The sequence below is a fragment of the Ambystoma mexicanum genome, chromosome 7q, assembly GCF_040938575.1.
Source record: "Ambystoma mexicanum isolate Mex_15411 chromosome 7q, UKY_AmexF1_1, whole genome shotgun sequence".
NCBI classification, from domain to species: domain Eukaryota; kingdom Metazoa; phylum Chordata; class Amphibia; order Caudata; family Ambystomatidae; genus Ambystoma; species Ambystoma mexicanum.
The window spans coordinates 81,926,249-81,948,548 of record NC_090941.1 but is presented as its reverse complement, the minus strand read 5'-3'; positions in this window follow the sequence as shown (position 1 = coordinate 81,948,548).

Genomic DNA, 22,300 nt, shown 5'->3' with positions numbered 1-22,300 from the left:
GACTGCAATGTATTTGCATTTTGCCCTGAAGGATTTTTTCAAAGGTCTAATGGAACTGCTTCCTGCTGCAAAGATAATTTTTTCTCAAATGAATCAAAGGCAAACATTGAGATGTGCAAACATGTTCAGTCTACAAATGGACCAATTGAGGCCGCTTGTGAATAAAGCTGTATCTGCTTTTTTATATGCTGCAGGAATGTCATCATCTGAGAATGTCAATGTAAGGTCTGACGGTGTATCAAATAAGTAGTTCCACAAATACGCGCTGTACATTAGAAATATTGGTTCAGCCAATAGCAATTTTACAAAATGGGTCTTTTAATGCGTACAATTCCAAGAACCTAAGCATTCAATAGTACATACAAAATTAAATAGTGGTCCAAAACGGTACATCAAAAAATTATACAAGATGCCAAAAGGGTGTCACAGTACTAGCCAATAGTTCAAACAGGACATAAACAAATTATGCAAAATGCCAAAGAGGTGCCCCATTATACAAGATGCCAAAAAAGAAAGAAGAAGGTGCCTACACAAGATGTGAAAAAACGGTGCCAACACGGGTTTCAACCTGCTCGGTCTTCCTCAGGGCACAAACCAATTTTCTTAACTAATCCACAACACAAACATTCCAAAAATATATCTCTGCTTGATATAGCAAATTAAAGAAAGAGACTAACATGAGACAAGACATATCAAACATAAGGGCAAGGATGAGAGGGAAAAGAGAGAGCGGAAGAGGGATAAGAGAAGACATAAAAGTTGTCATTAGTAAGTGTCGATTATCAGATATTGAATTTACTTGTTATTTGTCAGCTATCAGTTTTGAAAATCTTCATCATTCTTGTATTCACTAGTAGCCCACTTTTAAATGTTCACTTCAAATCTTATGGTCACATTGATAAGTCTCACTATGCAACATATACAAAGAGTTTCACATGTCTATGAGGAATCTGCCGACTAGCGGGGCGCAGGACACCATATGGAATCTTAATGATAATAAGACTTCAAGATCATTAATAACCTGACTTCCCAAACTATTAACACCAAGTTATATATATATATATATTGCTCCGGAAAACCCCGCCTGGCAAAGCCTTCAAATCACATCATAAGCTATTAGTGATAACTAACTAAAGGTTATTTTGGAGTGCACCTTAAAATTTGGAATTGTAAAATGTTCTTTTACTCATGTTTAGTCACGTGACCATGCCGTACGTCATGTTTCTTGTTCCTTGCATGGGGGATACCCATTTACAGCAGTACGAGTACGAGTACTGATATAGCCTTATGCAAATTCTACAAACTGGATCTGATATATCTTGAATTTGTTGGTATTAGTCACATATTCATTTGCTTTATTGACTTGAGAAGTGGAAGTGTTAATATGTTCGAACTTAGTAATTAGTGAGCATCAAGCCCAATAGATCCAACGGGATAACAGTTCCATGTTAACCATAGCAGTCTTTTTATCTTTAAAAAAAAATTCAGATCAGGTGACAATCAAACACAACCATATAATAGTCTCAGCACACTCTGAATCTAGTTACCCCACAGAATCTACACCTAAGGTCTGATGGTGTGAATCTTTTTTGTGAAGATGGAGTTAATTTCACAGATGACAGAAATTTGATTTTTCTTTACAATGTTAGGAATGCATTGTAACAGTTCCTGTAAGAATATTGGAAGGGAAAATGCAGAGGGTACAGCACTACTGTACAAAAAGCAAGAAAATTGAAAAAGGTGTTTGTTAACAAACCCCAAAAAAACAACAAAAAAACAAAGAGTGTTCAGAGACAACACTAAAGAATAAATAACTGAAATTGAGTTAAAACTCCCCCCACCCCTTTGATTGGTGGCAGTGTCCACGGACAAAGCGGTATTCTGCAGACATCAGGGGTTAGCCAATCTGGTTTCCTGGGCATGGTGTACAGGAATAGAGGGTAGCAGGAGTTTTCCTTGGTGAGAGCACTGTAGATGGCTATGGCTGTGTCTTTGAGGAGGCAGAGTGTATGGATTTTAAGGGTCCCTTGATTCCATTGGCTGAAGGTTTATTCTGAGCACTGTGGATTTGCTGAAAATCTTGGATTCCATGAATTTGAAGTGTCATGGTATGGAGTGCGATCAATGAAGTGGGCTGGCTACTCTCATTTTGTAAGAATATGGATCATTTAAAACATGGAGATAACATTGTTCCCCATTGTGGAGGGAACAGTTTGGGGTACGTTAGTGGAATTTCACGGCAGTTTGCAGTGAAGGATAGATTTGGAATGGTGACCGAAATGTTTAAAATTTCAAAAATTATGTTTTCTCGGATTGCTCAGAGACAATTGATAATTATAATTAGTTATTTATTTCATGCTTAATGCCCAAAGGTTTCTAAGCATGGAACCAGGTATCAAACCTGTATTGCTTCATGTCATCTTGCTTCCAAGGCGAGTGCGCTGCCATGAGCTGTTCTCCAAAATACATGCGGATGCGTTCAAATTAATTTTGTCTGCAAATGGAAAAAGTAAGGCACAATGTGAATAAAGCAGTGTGTGCTTTTTTGAGCGATCTTGGCATAACATCATTTCATAATGAGAACATTACATTTGATATTGTCAACCTTTTTTCGGAGAGATGGAGTCCATCTAACTGATGCGGGCAATCAGAGTTTTCTGGAAAACAATCAAAATGCATGAAAGCAGTTTTTGTGAACACATAAAGTATGGATTCAAGTGTTTGTTAGAAGTTGCATTAATAAAAAATGAAAAATAAACACAAAAAATACAAAGCACTTTTTGTGAAAGTTAAAAAAAAATTATTACGTTGTGTAGAATCTTTGTTAGTTTACTATATAAAACAAAATAATAAAACAAAACATATGAAAGTTAAAAATAGAAAGAAAAAGAATCTTTCATGAGCCACCATGTTTACGCAAAGAACAAATAAAATGATTTTCATTCCCCGACCCCACGCCTGTAATTATCTAGCTGTCCGCGGACTATGCAGGCTGCAAAGAGTTTTTTTCTCAGTTCTATTTTTTAACTGTGAAAGGTGGCTCCTAAAGGAACCTTTTTTTGGTATTTATGTTTTTCAGGAGAATCAAGGTAAGGTGGGGGAGGGAAGAGATGGGGCGCAAACCACAGACATGGAGGGGCAGGTGGACAGAGTAAAATGTTGGACGGGCCTTACATTTTTGGCAAGGGGCAGTGTTTTTCGTGCTCCTTTACCGAAGCCTTGAAAGCACTACAAAACTGCTTCCCCTAAAGGTTGGTGCATCGCAGTACATACATAGTACTGTGACCCTCAAAAGTTAAGGGTTAACAGCGTTCTGTATGGCCTGTGAGGCAGCCGCTGGGATCCTCCTCCCCAAAGGAGTATTCTTTGTGGAAATCAGGAGCAGGTGAAGAACATGGGGTAGAGGGTAGAGGGTGTCTTTTCCCTGAGAAAGGTACTGCCTTCATCAAAGCACCCGGGTGGTTAGATTTGGTGTGTCACTGCATGGAGGTGGTCCCATAGAAATACAGCCCAGGTTTTCAGCGACTGAGTAGAACTTTGCACTCAGTGCATGTTACCTTGGTTGCTCGGGGCTTCCGTACATACCCAACGCTGGTGAAAAATTTCAACTTAGGACTTAACTCCGGGTGCTGGAGAGAGGGACTTCCTCCACCTTATCTTCATCTTCCTCTTCATCCTGATCTGTATCACCGCACCTGTTCCCCTGTCCAAGCCCTCCAGATGATAATGGTGGAGGTGGTGATGGGGGGGCTGGGGACAAGAAATGACCATAACAGATGCCATTTTCAGCAAGATTGCCGGTCTCCCTAACAGCTTTCCAAAGCAGGTTCTCTCTCCTGGATTGCCAGATTGAATGAGGAAAAGTAATGGGTCGGTCCCTTCAGGAGATCTGTCCGCAAACTCTGCAGATGCTACATCGGGGGTAAGTATAACTTAAGGAACGTATAGGAAATTAAGAGTGTACTGGTAAAAACTGATGAAATTCAGCGAAATAACTTTGTTAAAGGGACGTAGGGACCCACCCAGCCCTGCACTGATCTGAACTTTACCTGCCTGTAACTACCGAATGTGACCCGCCCAGCCGTGCCCTGTGCCTGAACTTTACTTGCCTGTAACTACTTATGTGACCCACTCAGTCCTGCGCTGCCCTGAACTTTACCTGCATGTAACTACTGAATGTCACCCACCCAGCCCTGTGCTGTGCCCTATGAAATTCAGTGAAAGAACTTTGTTAAAGGGACATAGGGACCCACCCAGCCCTGCGCTGGCCTGAACTTTACCTGCTGTAACTACCGAATGTGGCACACCCAGCCATGCGCTGTGCCTGAACTTTACTTGCCTGTAACTGCCGCATGTGACTTACCCAGCCTTGTGTTGTGCCTGAACTTTACTTGCCTGTAATTACCTATGTGACCCACCCAATCCTGCGTTGGCCTGAACTTTACCTGCCTGTAACTACCGAATGTGACCCACCCAGCCCTGCACTGTGCCTGAATTTTAACTGCCTGTTAAAATGACCAAATGTGTCCCACCCAGCCCTGCACGTGAATTTTATCTGCCTGTAACTACCAAATGTGACCCACCCATCCCTGTGCTGTGTCTGAAATGTACCTGCCTGTAACTACCTAATGTGACCCACCCGGTCCTGTGCTGTGCCTGAATTATACCTGCCTGTAAAACTACCAAATGTGTCCCACCCAGCCCTGTGCTGTGCCTGAAGTGTACCTGCTTGTAACTACCGAATGTGACCCACCCAGCCCTTTGCTGGGCTTGCATTTTACCTGCCTGTAACTAACTAATATGACGCACCCATCCCTGTGTTGTGCCTGATCTTTACCTGCCTGTAACTATCGAATGTGACCATGCACTTTGTATAACTAGTGCCTAGATGCCTCTGGGTTTTGTGCGCTGAAATAAATGTAATAAATAAATAAATAAAAGACGTTATGGTTAAGTTCCACTAATGAAAACCTACGAAATTCAGTGGAACAACGTTGTTAAAGTGACATTATGGTTACAAGTAAAACACAAAAATGTGCCACTTTTACTTTTTCCAAAGTGTCAGAATGTAAGTGGAAAAAATAGTGATATAATTGAAAAATGCTAATAGAAATGTGGGAGAATCTTATTGAGTCTAACTATTTTACTGAGAACTGTAAAGTATATGGAGTTTATAAGATTATTTGTTTTAGTTATATTTTTTAACTGTGAAAGGTGGTTTTTCAAGGAACCTTTCTTGTGGTGTTTTTTGATTTTGTATTTATTTTTGGGCAGGAGAGGCCAGGAAGCAAGATGAGGCAGGGAAAAGTGTGAAGGGTCACCAGTGAAAGATACGGAGGGGAGGGTGGACAGGGAAATATGTTGTGTGTGTCTTAAATCTAAGGTTAGGGCAGTGTTTCTCATGCCCATTGATTGAAGCCGCGAAAGCTCTTCGAGGCTGCTCCCCACTGCAGAGCAGTGCATTGCAGTATATACAGAGTACTTTTTTTCTTGGAAAGATATGGATCAACAGCCTCTTTTAAGGCTTGCAAGGTAGCTGGTGAGATCTTCTGCCCCAGAGGAGAGGCCTGTGTGTTGGCAGTGACGGTTGAGGAAGATGAGGTAAACGAAGAGAGTCTACTCATTCCTGAGAAAGGAACAGCCTTTCTGAGAGCATCCCGTGGGTTAGATTTGGTGTGATGTCACATGGTGGTGGTCCCGTAGGAGTACTGCTCAGGAAGTCCTTGACCGAGTACAATGCACTCAGTGCATTTAACCTTTGTCGCCTTAGCTTTGGTACATCCCCAAAAGTGGTAAAAAACTGCCACAGCCATGTTTTTCTCTTGGTGCTGGATGTAGGCATGTAATCTATGGCATCTTCCTTGTCCTCTTGATTGTTTTGCGCATGATTGTGCTTTTTCCATTGTGGAGGCCATCCAGGTGGTGGTGGTGGCTCCTGAGGAGGAGGGGTGGCCATGGCTGATGCAATTTTTGAAGTTAAATAGCAATTGCGCTAATATTGTTCTAAGCATATGCTTTCTCCTGAATTGTAGATGGGAAATCAGTAAAAATAGGTCTAGGGGCTGTGCAACAGTACATTTTCAACTTGAAACTTCCTAGATCAGCTGAAAATGCAGTTCTGAACTGTTCGCAAAAGCACTGACCCGTTCACGAAGTGCGGACGCGTTCGTGAACACGTCATCACAGCACATGTGTCCTCAGGTAACACTGTCTGAACAGTCTGCGGTGATTTCAGATGTCAGCCAATGTCGGCGAACAGGAAATGGTGCTAAAAAGTTGCAGACAGTTAATAAACATCTTTCAAATGTTGCTAGGAGGTGAGAATGGCACTGTTTTTGCTTGAAACTTTCTTGATTGCCTGCTGACAACGCTTTGCTCCACAGCGCCGTCTCCGCCCTCTTCATCACTTGCCACTGTGTAGAGGGAGACATAGAACACAAGCATCAGGGTACTGTACTACGGTCCCCTAGACAGGAAGCAATAGCAGATGAGTGGCACTGTCAAACATCACTTCCATCATGTCCCGCCACAACACATGGGTCAGTGCAGGCAAAACACATGCAGTAACAGGCATGGTGCATGCTATGAACATTAGCATACATGTCCAAGGGACTCTTGAAACATGCAATGCTGGTTTGAAACACACATGCATCATGGGTCATGCCTATCACATGCACACACTTCACCGTAGTTTCATCCATCTGGCCTCGTACACCCCAGACACAGTGGATACAAGGATGAGTAGGCTGCATCAGTGAATCTGAACATTGTCACAGACATGTGTCATGCATCCATGGTATTTAAAAGTCACAGACACGCAAGTCAGACACACAGACATGGACACCATACATGTCCATGACAGCAGCACCCATCTCTCACACCCCATCCATGTCCAATAACAGAGACAGGCATGCATTAATGTGTGCATTCCGCAGGCTGCTCCGCATGTTGCATTGTAACACATGCAGCAACCACGTGGTTCACACATTACTGGTCTCACATGCATGACCATGATGTGCCTGCACACTCGCATACGTACATCGCCTATGTCAAACTTACAGGCAAGTATCAGACAACCAGAACCCTGCAACATGCCCTATCTCACACAGCAACCCAACTCCAGATGGGTCTGCCTCTGAAGGATCTGGGTGTGGAGCGCTGGGCCTATGCGTTCCAGGACCCTCATCTGGATGGTACTCATGCTGCCCGGCCCCCCTCCACGAGGCGCCGGGCCTTTATGAGGGTCCTGGACCTCAAGTCCTCCCAGCGCTTCTTGACTTGCTTGATGTTGCGGGTTGCCACCCCCTCCGCGTTGATGGCAACCACAAAGTCATCCCAGATCCTATCCCGTCCTTCCTTGTTGGCGCGTGATGTTCCGAAGAGGGCATCATAATCACCCAGGACATGCTCCACCAGGACACCAACTTCCTTCTGACTGAAGCTGGTGGCCCTCTGCCCCTCTGGCTGGGGGTCGCCAGTGGTCTCAGATGGTGTTTGCCCCGACATGGCGACCCCCGAGGCAGGCGTGGGTGGGCAACTGTGTCCTGGGGCTGGGCTGTGGAGCGATGGTATCCCAGTCGGGAGTCTTCTGTTCCAGTAGGGGTGGACACAGCAACTGGACCCCTGCAGATGGCTGATGTGCAGGCACCAAATAGCAGGGCACGTGGGCAGCAGGCTGTCAGGCAGCAGCAGATGGCAGGTGGGAGCGTGCTCGGGGGCCTGGGGGGCAGGAAAATGGCCTTCAGGGCAGGAGCGTGGTCTTCCGTGTGTTTTCGCGTGGCCAGCTTGATACGGAGTGTTTTGGCATGTGAAAATCTTGCACGTCAGCGTGTAATTCGAGGAAAGGGCCTTAGCGCGTAAGTGCATCAGCACACGCACACGATTCCATTGGACCAAAGGCCCTTAGCCCGTAAGCGCGTAAGTTACATTACGCGCGCAGGCGTTTCCCTCATAGCACGTGATGACAGAGCACACGTGGAAAAACTGCATGTCTGAGTGGCATTGCGTGTAATTGGATGAAAGCGCCCGCGTACAGGCGTCTCTGACATGTACATGTGGGCTGGTTTAAAAGCTGCATGTAGGACGCCATTTCCTTGTGCGTGCTTTTCGTGGAGAGCGAGTGGGTGAAATCTGTACTTCTTGTCGGTTCACACGCGATTACTTCACAGCGTTTCTAGTTCGTACTCCCTGTTACCTCTGACAGATTTTTTCTGATTTTTTGTTGGGCATGTTTCCTCAAACAGAGTTCACTTCTCCTTTTGTCCTGTCTCCTCAGACTGCGTACAATTCTTCTTTTGCCGGGAGTGTTGCCAACGCGCACTTTTTCACATTCTTTTTCCAGGCAGACGGTGAGTTCCGCACGTGCTTAGCAACTGTGCTTGCCCCGTGTGTCGCGTTCCCCTTCAGAGGTCATTGTAGGCTGCGTGTGTTACACGTACGCTTTTTGTTGTGTTTCTGGGTGCCACAGCGTAGTGCAGGCTCATTTTTTCATGCACGTGGTCTACGAGGGGTTGCGTGCACGTTTATTTTTGATTTTGGGCTGCCTGTACGTTGCGTGACCCGTCTTCTTCCCCCAGGGGTCACAGACAGCCTTGTTAGAGCACTAGGGTACGAATTCCATCTGGTATCCTATCCCTTTGACCCCCAATTGCCCAGGACAATAGTTTACTGCAACTCCCATACGCACAACAACATCAGTGCCATGGTTGGGAGGCGACCAAGCGGTAAGGGAGGCAAAGGTGGCCGACCCTCAAGAGGTGGCCATGGTGGGCGCGGTAGGGGACGTGGCCGGGATTTGCAGGGTGCCCCTTTGCCCCCATTTGTGGAGGAACAATCAGGGACACCCATGCCCCCCCCATGGTTGAGGGAAACGTGGCTGACACCATCCAAGCTCAGCCCCTGTTGGACCAGCCCATTGTGGCACCTGACCTGGCACAGGATGACTCCCTGGCTGACTTCCAGGTCAGCAAGTCTAGGCCACATGTGGCGGTGCAAGTTGTTGTCTCCAATCCACATGGATCTGGGGCAGCTATGTCATCTGCTGCCCCAAGAATGCATGGTGGGGAGGCTGCAGGGGCAGCTGCAGCTCCATCCTCCCCAGCTCTGACTCTCCCAGCCAGGACAGTGTCAGTCCCAGTCCATCAAACTGATGTTCCCCCTGCCAACATTACCCTGCAACCAATGCCTGCATCAAGATCTATGGTCATTGTGCATTCCCACACTCCTACTACCCAGTCCACCGGTGATTCTGCCCCTACTGACTAGAGCGGTGTTAGCCACTCTGGCTCTGCTCCACCTTTAAAGAAGAGGAAGAAGGGTGCTCTGGCACGACAGGCTGAGACCCCAGACACGGCTACACACTCCGGTACCTCAAGGAAGCCTTGCTTCAATGATCCGGAACATGATGCACTTGTGGGCTATGTGTCGGCACATAGCCACGAAATGCTGGTGACTGCAGGGTGCAAGACCACACCTGGTCAATGCAAGGTACACTGGCAGACCATCGCCGACCGCATAAGTGCCCTTGGATTTGTGAGGTGCTCAGCTGATGATTGCTACAAGCGGTGGAATGACCTGAAACGCAGAGCAAAGAACAAGCTGGCCTCAAATCATGCCGCTACTCTGGTGACTGGCGGCGGGTCTCCACAAGAGGACAACAAACTCACTGAACATGAGTCTGTTGCTGGGGCCTTCGTCACAGAGGAACAGATCCAAAGTGTGGGAGGACTACCTGATTATGATGCATTATCCGGTGAGTGCCCATGCATGTGTGTGTAATGCATGTGTATGTTGTTTGGGTGACGGGTTCGGATTGAGTGCCAGGTGAGGGTGTGTGTGCCTGAGTGGTATGGGTCACCCATGTGCTTCATCTAAAACATTCAGCGGCCTTGAATTTGGGTGTGACACTATCCCTTCTGCCCACATTAATAATTTGGCTCAACATTACGGCAGTTGCCCTTGAAGTGGCATCTTGCAACAACATTGTTTGTATTTTTCAGTGTTCGTTCAGGCTGATTGTTTCAATTTTCCCACTTTTGCTACGCATTCCTCAGCCCTATTGTCACATTTGTGACATGCTTCTGTCATTGATGAACCCCACATTGGACCACATGTGTTACCTTGTTAGATGAATGATTTGACCATTCATGCTAATTGAGTATTGGCCTGATCACAGGAATTTTTGGGACCTGTTTTAATGTGGAACATGATAGTTGTTTCCTGTCATGTTGAAGTGACAAACCATTGATGTGTACATCAGCCTGCAATCACTGTATTTTTGTACACTGGATGTGTTGCAGTGTGTGGCACATGCCTATTTTGTCACACTATGTAGCATTTTTCATCTCATCATGTCCATCTCACATGGATGGCTGACAGTATTGATTCACTGACATATGTATATACTTGTGGAATGTACCATGGCTATGGTACATGCCATCTGTGTGATGGCATGTGTCATGTATGTGTATTGGACATGGCACTCACAGGCCAATGTGTGATGGCAGCGCTACCCAGCATGCTGCAAATGTGTTGCTCTTCCATGTTGGTGTCATGAGTGTCTGACTTTTGCCTCCCCTTCAAACTCAGTGACAGTGCATGCATGGGAGGGTTATAGTCATGTGGGACATGTGTAAATCATGTACTGGTTCTGTAGCTTGTCAGGCCTATTTGTGTGCTATGGTGCTAATGCCTGTTTCCATTTTTTGTCTTTCATGTTTTTGCAGGGGATGACGCACTTGATGCTGTTGAGGTTGAGGAGATGGTGCAGACCCAGGAGGAATCTCAGGCACGACCTGGCACCAGTGGGGGATGTGGTGTGGTGGTGGGTGAGAACCCAATCTTGCTGCAGAACATTCTGTCGAGGGGTTCCTCTGGGTGCACCTCCCCAGAACTCTATTCAGGTGCTGATTCGGATGATAAGACCTATGTGGCATCGCAGGTAAGTGTTCTTGGCAGGGATTCTGTTCTGTCCAACCCACCTGTACCAGGGGTGGAACTCTCTATGGGGATGTCAGTGTTGGTAAGTCCGCCTTTGGCAGTTACGAATGCAGGGTCACACTCTACAACATCTGATCCTGTTCCTGGGCCAGCAGATCAGAGGGGGAATGCAGTCCTGCAGCCTCAGGCAGTGCCGGCACAGCAAGGCGCAGATCGGTGGGCACCAAACAGGTGTGGTGCCCGCCGACGCTGTATGCCACCAGGCAATACCGCATGGGAACAATCCATTTACGGTATGGCAACCCAACAGGCAGCATCAGTTGAGATGATAGCTCAAGCAATGGAGAGGGTGGACACTTCCATTGTCCCCCCTGAAAGGCAAATGGAGCTACTACAACAGGCAACAGACTCCATTTGCCAATCAAACAGGGAGGACATGTTGGCGTCCAACAGGGACAGACGGGCGGCACTGGAGACTCTACGCCAATCGATATCAATAGAGTCCCAGGGCCACAGGGAAGCCCTGAGGGTAGAACTCCATCACCTCAGGGCGACTCTTTTTGACCTTGAGGCTTCCACTAACTTGAGGACAGAACAGCAGGTGGAGCGGCTCACACGTTCGCTCTCAGCTGAGATGCAGGCAACTCGGGAGGAGATCTGGGCATCACGTCAGGTGCTGCATGGGGATCTCCGCACTATAATCCTCCAGAACGAGACCTTCCACACCCTCATGCTTGCTGCCATGGAGGACCATACCAGGGCTTTGCATGGGCTGCCTCCCATAGCACCACCACCTCCTGTGGCAGCACCACCTCCTGTGGCAGCAGAGGGTGATGAGAGCGACAGCAGCAGTTCTCCCACATTGGCATAGCCGTGCAGGCCATGAGCCCATGGAGGTGTTTTTTTTCCCAACATCCACACAGGTGGGTGTTGGTGCGCACCCTGTGCTCGGACCTTCTGGGTGGCCCCCCTCAATCCCCACATGGCCATTTTTGATATGTTTTTTTTTGTTTTTTTGTTGCAGTGTGTTGCCTTGTGTGGCTCCCGTGGGTATCCACTGTATTCTGTCTGGGCACATGCAGGCTTGTCCTGAGTTTGGGTTAGATGCTTGGGTTCGTGAGACACACACCCCTCCTGCTTCCCGTTTCCATGGGCTTGCAAAGGGTGTGCCCAAGTGACATTGACTTACACGGTGACGTAGGACTCCCATGAGCTGTGTGGGCAGTCTGTAGTCAATATTGTGTATACATTCCTAGTGGATATTGTTGTTGAATTGTACACTGCATGGTGTATTGCTATGTGCTTGTGCATCCATGTCTTTCGCCTAATTTGCAGGTTGATTCCTTATGTCTTCACAAGGCCGTCTACTTTGGAGATGGAGTTCATGTTGTAAGCAGTGCACTTGGACATTTGCGTGGCAGCAGCACTTTACAGTTGGAAGTGGCCGATGTGCTGGCATGATCAGGTTGTAACACTAGCACTACTTTAACTTAGTACTGTCATGTTTATGCTATGTTTGAGGTTGTGTAGCTGCATTGTATTGTTGGTAAGTATTTGGTCATGTGTGTTGTTAGTTCCACATTACTGGGAGCATATTGTGTGTGGGCAGTTTCCATTAAGGACACTGTACTTTGACACTTGTGTCATGTTTTGGGGATTGCTTTGTTTGCTCTCACATAGCATGACATGCCATGGTGTGTTGGGTGGCGGTGCTGGGGAGGGGTTGGGTGACATGGCTCTGTTGTCATGTTGTATTTTGCAAGGGGGTAATGATTTTTGCAGCATAGCAGTGTGTCTTTTGATGACACAGCATTGGTGGTGTTTGTGTAGGTAGGGATGCACACAATGTAACACTTCCAGGTGACCAATCTCAGTATGGTTGTGACAGTTGACTGTCCCTTATGTCATCATCATTGATTGTCAGCTGGTATGTGCCAGGGCTGTGTGCACTCCACAGGGGTGTGATTTTAGGTGAAGTAATTAGCCACCAGCTGCGTACGGGCTACCTCACCCCGTGCCCTTTCCCCTCCCATGCACAGCGGGCATGCATGTGGTTGGGGATGTGGGGGCACCACCATGTCCACGGGCAGGCCCCGGCGTGTTGCAACATTGTGCAGGACACATGCTGCCACTATGATCCTGCACACTACTGGGGGAGCATATAACAGCTGCCCGCCAGAACGGTCAAGGGAGCGAAAGTGTGACTTGAGCACTCCGAATGTGCGCTCCACTATGCTCCAGGTTGCAATGTGGGCTGTGTTGTATCTTACCTCGGGTGGCATGGTGGGGTTCTGAATTGGCGTCATCATGTGGCTGCTCAGAGGGTAGGCACTGTCCGCTGGGGAGGTGGTGATGGGTATCATTAGTGGGGTTGTGACATTGCTCAGTATCTGACATGCATGCATGTGCTGTGGCATTTATACTCACCAAGCAGCCATGTATCGCCATGCCGCCCAGCTTCTAGGTCCCGGTTTAGGGTTGACATTCTGTAAATAAAACTGTCGTGGGTGGACCCTGGATAGTTGGCATATACTGAGGTGATGATTCCCTTGGCATCATATACTACCTGGACGTTGATGGAATGCCAGCGCTTGCGGTTTCTATAGATGTGCTCTGATGCCCTGGGGGGACGTAGAGCCACATGGGTGCAGTTAATGGCACCTAGCACTTTGGGGAAGTGTGCCACCCCGTAAAAATCCTGGACGATAGCCTGCCTTTCTGCAGGTATTCTTGGCAGGTATATGTGCCTGCGGACTGATGGGCATGCAGTCATGATGGCCAAGACCTGGTGTGGGCAGCGTGACTGCAAGGCCTGTGACACCCCCCTCCACTATAGCAGTTGTCGGTTGAAATGATCCAGTGGCCAAGAAGTGCAGTACATTGAGGACCTTATGCAGGGGGTTGAGTGCTTGGGAGCACAGGGTGGGTGATGTGAGGTCATCCTCCCACTCACTGACCAGGTCGAGTATTATGTGAGGTGGAAACCTGTACCTCCCATACACCTGGTCATCAGGCATCCCAAAAAGGCTGGTTCTGGGTGTAAAAATTCTGGGCCTGACTATCCTCCTCCTCCTGCGGTATCCCACGACCACTGCTGCTAGGAACGGTATATTCATCCTGGCTCTGTGCTTGTTTGTTGTTTGCGCGCACTTTTATGCTGCGCGGGTCCACGTATGCCTGCTTCCTGCTGGCGTACGTGTTTCCTGATTAGCGCGTCTTTTTTGGCGCACGCCTTAGCCCCGTTCTATTCCATGAATACTTGTTTTGAACGTGCGTGTGGGCGTTCCGCGTACTTGCCTCCTGTACTTCCCCCATGACACCCACATTTTCACGAGTTGTTCCCCATTCCGCGTGTCACGCCCCCTGTTCCTCCTACTTTTGTTGTGTGTGCCACGCTATGTGCGATTTCGCTGTGCGCTTAGCGCACGCTGTTTGGAGACGTGTGCGCCAGCGTGCGCCACGCAGAATTTTGGTGCACATCCTGGGATTTCCACGCGCACGGACTTCCATGAATTGCTGTGCGTGGGTTTCGCCGCGATTTTCGCACTGGCACTGCGATTTGCACGCTTTCGCACGCTTTCACACTCTTGCGCTGAAAATTTCAGCGCACATTAATTCCATGAATCGGCCTCTATATTGTAGCGTTGTTCTTAATAGAAGAACCTAATCATACATACACATAGGCAATGGCTGCAGCATGCACCACAGAAGTACACTATTTTTAATCTGGTAATTTTGCATAGTAAAATAATGAATGCTACCTTATCAAAGTTTTTAGTAATGTTAAAAATAGAATAAATAGCTAACACTTCAAGAGTTAATACACAGTTGGGTTAGTACAAACAATACATATGAAGACCCACAATGCATTGCAACTTAACCATAACATTACTTTAACAACTTTTTTTTATTGAACATTACACGGCCCGCGGTAGTGGGCGTGAAGTTATGGTTAAGTTACTAAACTCATTTCAGTAAGTTTGGTGAGGTTTCGTGCAGGGGGGAAAAGTGATAGCGGGGGTCCCAAAATTATTTTTTCTTCATAGACTGAATGGGCGAAAACTTTGCGCACGGCTACAGGCTGAATGGCTGGACGGATGTGCACCAAATTTGCGGCAGGAGTGGTGGCTTGGGTCAGAAAGCGTGCTTTTGTATGTTAGGTGGAAATCCGACCAGTACTTTTGTTGCAAAGAACTGAAATGTATGCCTAAAAGAATTAGTGATATCTGGCTCCGCTCTGCCAACCCATTTTCCTGTTTGCTTCACGGACAGAAGGCTCATTGACATGCAGTACCCCGTGCTGTCGGTGAATTTTGGATGCGGTCGGTGGTTGACTGGAGGGAAGCATGCAGTGTGCCAATGTTTTTGGGAAACGCTGCCATGTTGCATCGGAGGACAGTGCGGCACCGAAAGGGACTGACAAACATAATGTACGGCATGTGGTAGTGGGAAGAGGGGATGGAAAGTGTGGGGGAGAGAGAAGTGGAACATATGATGCATTTTTCATGTTGAAGAAGACGGTGGAGTGCAAGTGGTGTACGCGAGCCAGGTGGCAATGTGCGGGTTGATCCTTAGGGGAGAACTTTCTGTGGCTACTGCATAGACGCTCCATTGGGAATGCGGACTGCATTGCAGATGATGTGCAGAAAGTGACAATGTGTTGTGCTGCTGCATAGGGGTGCCGGTACTTCTGTTGACTTTGTGGGTTTCCCTTGCGGTATGGCTGTGGGTTGGGCTGTCGGTGGTAGTGCGTCATTTGTGAAGTATGGTACATGGCCAGATGTTGCCATGCATGCCTGAATTGCCTTGTAGTGGTTGTGGGCAAGGCCTAGGCTTTTGGGTGCATAGCCGGAGGCCGTAGGATGGTGTGGGTTACCATTGTGTTGTGGCAGTGGGTACGGCTGGTGGAGGCAGTGGTACATTTGTCAAGTATGGTAGGGCTCCATGTTCCCCTGTATACCTCCATTGTCTTGTAATGGTTGTGGTCAAGGCATAGGGTTTTGGGTGCATGGGCGGAGGACATAGGGGTACTCTGCATGTACACAAGAGTCTAGGCCTTGCCCACAGCCTTGCTTCAGGGAGGGCAGTAAGACAATGCCACATGGAAGGAATTAATTTACCATCACAGTTTTGCGATATGCACCTTTTATGCAGCTACTCGAATATACTTCATTGGCGGGTAGCTTAGGTGAGTGCAGGCAGACTTCATTGGGGAAGGGGAGTGAATTGGAGACAATGTGAGGATATTTGCAGTCGGGGTACAATGTTGTATTGTGCCTGCAAAGCCCCTACCTGTAGTCAGGAAAGCTACGTGGCCTCATGTTCCCATGCATGGCTTTATTGCCTTCTAGTGGGTGTGTCCACAGACTAGGCTCTCGAGTGCATGGGCGTATGCCGTTGGCCTCAACATGTACCCAAGAGCCTAGCCCTTGAGCACAATCCCGCAACACAATGCAGCCATGTATGCGACTACTGTGATATTGGTCTGTGGATTGCACACATCTGTATAAAGAGTGCATTTTGTTTGCCGTAGCTCATTTGGCTAAGTTATTATAACCATATCTTCTGACATCCCACAGACTTTTAATTATGTACGTGTCCTAATGTACTCACATTTGTAGAATTATTGTGGAGGACATGTTAGAGGTCTTACAGAAGCAGTGCCTTTGGAATGGTGTGGCCGTGAACAGAGCCTTGCTTTAGGGAGTGCAGGAAGACATTGGAACATGCATGGGAGCACTGTCATAATGGTATCTCGAGTCATTTGCCTTTGGTAACTTCGGAAAGTTATTATAACCATACTTTGTTCCATCCCACAAACTTTGCGATATGTGAATGTCCTAAGGTATGCACCTTTGTAGAATCATTGTGGAGGACATGTTAGACTTGCTAAAGCAGCATAGGTGAGATATGCCACCATTTGCGCAGCTACTCACATATAATTAATTGACGGATAGCTGCACACGTGACTACCTTCCGAGCCCATTGGGGATCAGGAGAGTATTGCAGATGACAGCGGGAAATTTCCATTCACTGTACTATGTTGTGTTGGGAGTGGCTAGGTTCTTTTGCACTAACAGTCTGGACACTTAGTTGGAAGTAGGTTTCCGAATGGTGCCTTCTTTGGGTCTGTTCCTATACTGATATGTAACACTAGTGAACACTCTTGCAAATATGCCTGGCTCCTGTGGGTGCTCACCATTACAGATTGGTTGTGGAGGACATTTTGCAGTTGGTACATCACCAGAGGTGGCGTGCAATGCCTGCACTTGCATATGGCGTACATCTTTGGACTTGTTGCTCTGTTCATGGACGGACATGCCACCATTTGTGTTTGGTATGGTGTGCCCCTGATAACACCCAGTGCTTTGAGAGTGAAGGAAGATACTGCGACATGACACAAATTACTAAGCAGTACACATTTAAAGTATGGATAATGTACAGACCGACCCACATACCTTTGCACCCGATAAAACCATCAACGCTGTTACGTCCCACCATATACAGGACAGCAGGCCATCTGACTGTTAGCTTTCTTTTGTGTACGTGTTGAGGTGGCCAAGGAAAGCGGTTGACATTCCTATTGTGTGCATTTGTAATGTGTGGATCACTTCCTTTACCTGTACGTGTGGGCGGCATACACCATCACAACAGTCACCCGGCATAGCTGACTTTAGTTCTGGAGAGTCGTTGCTCACGGCGTGCACTCCAGGTATTTTTGTTTTGTGCATGTCAAGCGTAGCTCACACTGTCATGTGAGCACCTAACTCCAGAAAAGAAGAACATAAACAAAACCAAAAGCGGACATGCGCACACAGAGCGTACGGTTCCAGAAAATTCCCATACTTTACCAACAACACTGTGAATTGTTGCAAGTGCTTTATTTTGCTACAACATGTTCACGCGAATGTGTAAGGTGGCTGCCATCACCGCTCTTTTATTTTGCAAACAAAATTCAGTGTGCAATGCCGTCTGTGCACTTCTATACTTCTTTTGTCGTCTAGCAAATTGGAAAAAGGATAACTTTGTGGTCCTTGGTGGGCTGTGTGGAAGAACACATTTTCTTTGCAAGATAGACATGGTAGCAGCTGTTGTCTCTGTGATGATTTACTTATTAAATGTTTGCAGGTTGGTTCATATTGCCAGAACTGCAAATGCACATAACGGCCCATATCGGTCGGCCCAGATTAATGACGGAAAAGAAATCGCTTATGGTAATCTTGCAATGCTTGGTCCAGCACCCATCTGTTGGAAGTGGAAGGTGTGGCATGTGCAATACAGTGCCAGGTATTAGAGAAGAAAGAGGAATAAGAATAGATGTAAGTAGTCATTATTAGTGGCAGCGTACAGGACAAGAATTTGATGGAAGGATGTCGTAGTTGGTGGCTGCCTCATGGACCATGTAGTGTGTGTTCTTGAGTAGCGTCATATGTTAACCTACTGCTTTGCTCTCTGTTTTTTAGGTGATACTGTCCTTGTACGAGCTCCACACAAGCAAAATGTCTTTGACACGCTTCCACCAGACGCTCCTTTCATGTGTTTCCTTTTTACAAAAAATGACAGTGCTAGCGAGTGTTGTTAGACCCATGGCATAATGTCTCTGTGTGTGTCCAAAGAAAAAAATGTAAAAAAACAAACATCATGGGGTTCTCCTCGGATTACAGGAGAATGCAGGAGCTGGTTTGCTTAAAAATGCAACAATGAAATATGAGCTGTCGATGTTTGTGTGCTGGTTGACCGCTGCGTGAACCTGGGCCATTATTACTTTCAATACAATGAAGGTGCGTAGAACTGGTAATTGTTTGAAAGGGCATAGTAAGGGCAAAACAGGGAATGTAGAACTGCACGATTGAGCATAAGGTGTGCTTTTTCACTGCATGATTTGCCTTCCCTTTTCATCTTGTACTTTATGTCTGCAAAACGAAGTACAATCACAGTTGTAATTTACGGGGAATAGTGGAGACATGCCAATGTAACAGTGCATGATTACTGCCGTCACAAACATCCATAGAGTAAATTTATAATGATGCATACAGAACAGCAGCTTTAATAAATTTCAGTCGTGATACACATGAGATGTAAAGTTGTACTTAAATAACTTTGGCAAATTCCATGCTTGTATTGGGTGGGGGACAAATTGCAGTTTACGGCATATGGAATCGTTGATGACTACCTTTGGGGCACATGGGATGAGCAACTGCAGTGCAAGTTATATATCTTTTGTTTCTAGAAATCCATACAATGACTGCCCTTGGAGCTAATAATGCTTTCGACTCAAGGCTGCTTTATAATGCACATTTGTCCTGTTGAAGGTATGTTAGATTTCGCTTTCCGGAGATGATGCTGGAAAAGGATTCAGCTGTCAATGTGTTTCGATTGTACCGTGCAATGCCGAATGTTGGTGATATCATTATGGTGAAATTAGTACGACGTATAAGTAGAGATGATGGTGCCGTACACATGCTGCCCTGAATGCAAAGATGGAAAGATACATAAAATGTGCTCCTACAGTCCCTAAGGAACATTTATATGTGCAGTATGTTACGAGCCAACAGTGGAGGATGGCACACTGTGTGTGCAGTGCCTCAGCACACGTGGATGGCTGGACCATCGTACGCAGTTTGGTGTGTTGCAGCGTGAACTTGTTTGGGGTTGGTGCTGATGAAAGAAAAGGAATTACAGCACACATCCTTCAAACATTGTAAGGGGTTATGGTGTTCAAAAGGTGTTTACATTATACAATAAGAAAGGGAAACAGAAGTTTAAAATTGTAAGGAGTAACGCAGCGGTTGAAATATGGCTGCTGAGCTATGTACCATGTGCGGCCTTGAAATCTGTGGTGTATACCTTCTTTAGAAATGGTGTACATAACAATGAAGATAACCTAATGGCCTAAGCAGTGCCAATGGAATCCACGGAGCCAAATGTTGCAGCAGGTAGGAAGTTATGTGAGATGTATGGATGCATTGATCAATTTCTATTGTTGTGATTGTGCAGATTATTGGGTAGGTTACCGTAGTGTAGTGCATTCAGTGTGTCCACTTTTTATAGGCTTAGGTGAACAGTGTACGTAGATAACAGGTTATCTATTGTGTGGAGGAAATGGCAGGCAATGTGAACTGCAGTGGCTAAGGGGTAGGTGGCTGTGTTATGTGTGGGGTTTCTGGTCTGTGGATAGATGTTTGTATACATCGTTGTACAGTGCAGCAGCAGTTTTGGGCAGGGTCTACAATATTGAATGTATGGCTGGAGCCCCTACACGGTACTGGGTGTAGTGAAGTGTGTAGGGCAAAGGCACAAGCTGCGTGGTGTAATGTAGGTGTGCATTGTTCATTGTGGCATTGCTATGTGCATGGCAGAAATAAGTGCACACATTGCACTGTGGACATTGCAGAGAAGTATGATACCAACAATTGTACACTTACTGTTTAGATTGGGGAGGGCTTGTGCTGTTTTTTCTATATGGAATATGGCATGCTGTAGTCATTGCTCAAATATGTGTGGGAAAAGAGAACAGAACATGTTAGAGTAGGTATTTTGTTACTTTGTAGTCCAATACATTGCATATATTTATTTACTTTGTGGACCCTCATATCTAGTACTTTATAAGTACTATGCTTTGAACCAGTGTACTGTGCAATGTGCACAGTTCCTGTGTTTCTTTGCATAATCATTGGGTCTTTGGGAGAAAAAAAATCCATGCTAGATTAAAAAAAATAACGTCCAAATGTCTTTGCCACTAAGGTGCACAATAAAAAACAGTAACGTTCAGAGTGGTTATAGCACCTTTTAAGGTGCACTCTTGAAGTAGGAGGAAATGTAATGGTTTACGTTTTATGCCCTAACATGTTGGTAGGGTGGGTGGCATTGTATAGAAGTTGGTGTTTTGTAAATGTTTACTTGGTTCCTTTTTGGTAGTACTGTTTCTTTATGCGTTTGGCTCCTGCTGGTGTTTTGCACGTATTGTCCCATTGTACTGTGCTACTGCAGAATTGTGATGGTAGTTAGGTACCTGTTGGCGTACTGTAACTGCTCATACTTTGGAGGTATTTGAGGATATGTTTGTAGCACACTCGTTGTTGAAGGTTGAGTTGTATTGCCTTGATGCTGCAAATAACATTGTAGTATTCTGGTTGCAGTTAAATACCATATGGCGTATTCTAACTGTTTACAGTGTCCCATTGCGAAAAGGTACGTTTACAAGCTTGTACATTCCTATTGCTACTTTCAGATCTGTGTACATTCTGAAGTGGTAGTCTCCCATTATGGGTTTACATAGTGAAAGTTGCATATGTCTTGCATTTGTATGAGTATTCTTAGAGAGTAGGTGATCATTTGAATACTTGGTGGTTTCAGAGGTTACTGAGGATAGTTTTGAACCCTTTCCCTTTTATGTATCCTGTGGAAAATACTGTGACTGTGATTTGTGTACACATATGGTGTGTGTCAGTGTACTCATTGGGGATAAAATTGTCCAACACACACTGTGATGCATTTCTTCAATGCTTGCTGTATTCTAACTTGCTTTAGGTCGACAGTGTGGAAGGATTTTTTTTTAGTGCACTTACGAAGGTACTGGTTGGTGCTGTGAGTAAGGTATAGTAGGTTTGTACATCAATGACTACATTTGAATGGCTTCAATAATATTAAGTAGGCATTTGAAAGATTTGCAGGTAATCTCTGCTTTGGAATGATGGAAGTATAATGTCATTCCCACCATGACCATTGCTTTCTAATGCATGCAGTATAGTGGCCTCCACTGGTTGTTTCACCTGTGTGGTAGATTATGGCTACTGTTGTGAAGGTATTCTTGCCAAGTAAGACTTGTTCGTGTGTGAAGGCAGTAAGTTTGCAGTTGGTTTTGGTTCAATCGCCGTTGTATCTTAAGAGCATTAATATTACTGTGTGAGTATATATGTAGCGTCCAACGATTATCAGAATTGCATGACGTACACAATATGCTATGGTTTGCATTTTGCACCAGTTGCTGAAATGGAATGGAGTCACAGTTAGGTATTGCTACATACACAAAGCATTGGTTAGGGACGTGTACCTGAATGACATGGTTGCAGAGACTGCATGTATGTTTCCACATGTAGGAAATGTGAAAGATTTCATTGATGAGGGTGTTTTCCCTTTCCACTATTTGTAGTAAGTACATTAGAAATTCCTGTGAATCTTATTGTCGGTTTAAAGTGAATTTCACCATTCCAGCACAGTAGTCCAATTCTTGCCTTATTCCTGAGACACTGTAAATGTTGTCAGGATTACTTACTGCATTTCTATGAAGGATAAGCATTTGCAAACAAAAATTGTCTGCACCATTTAAATAAATGTGTTCAACAATTGCTGGCATTTGGAA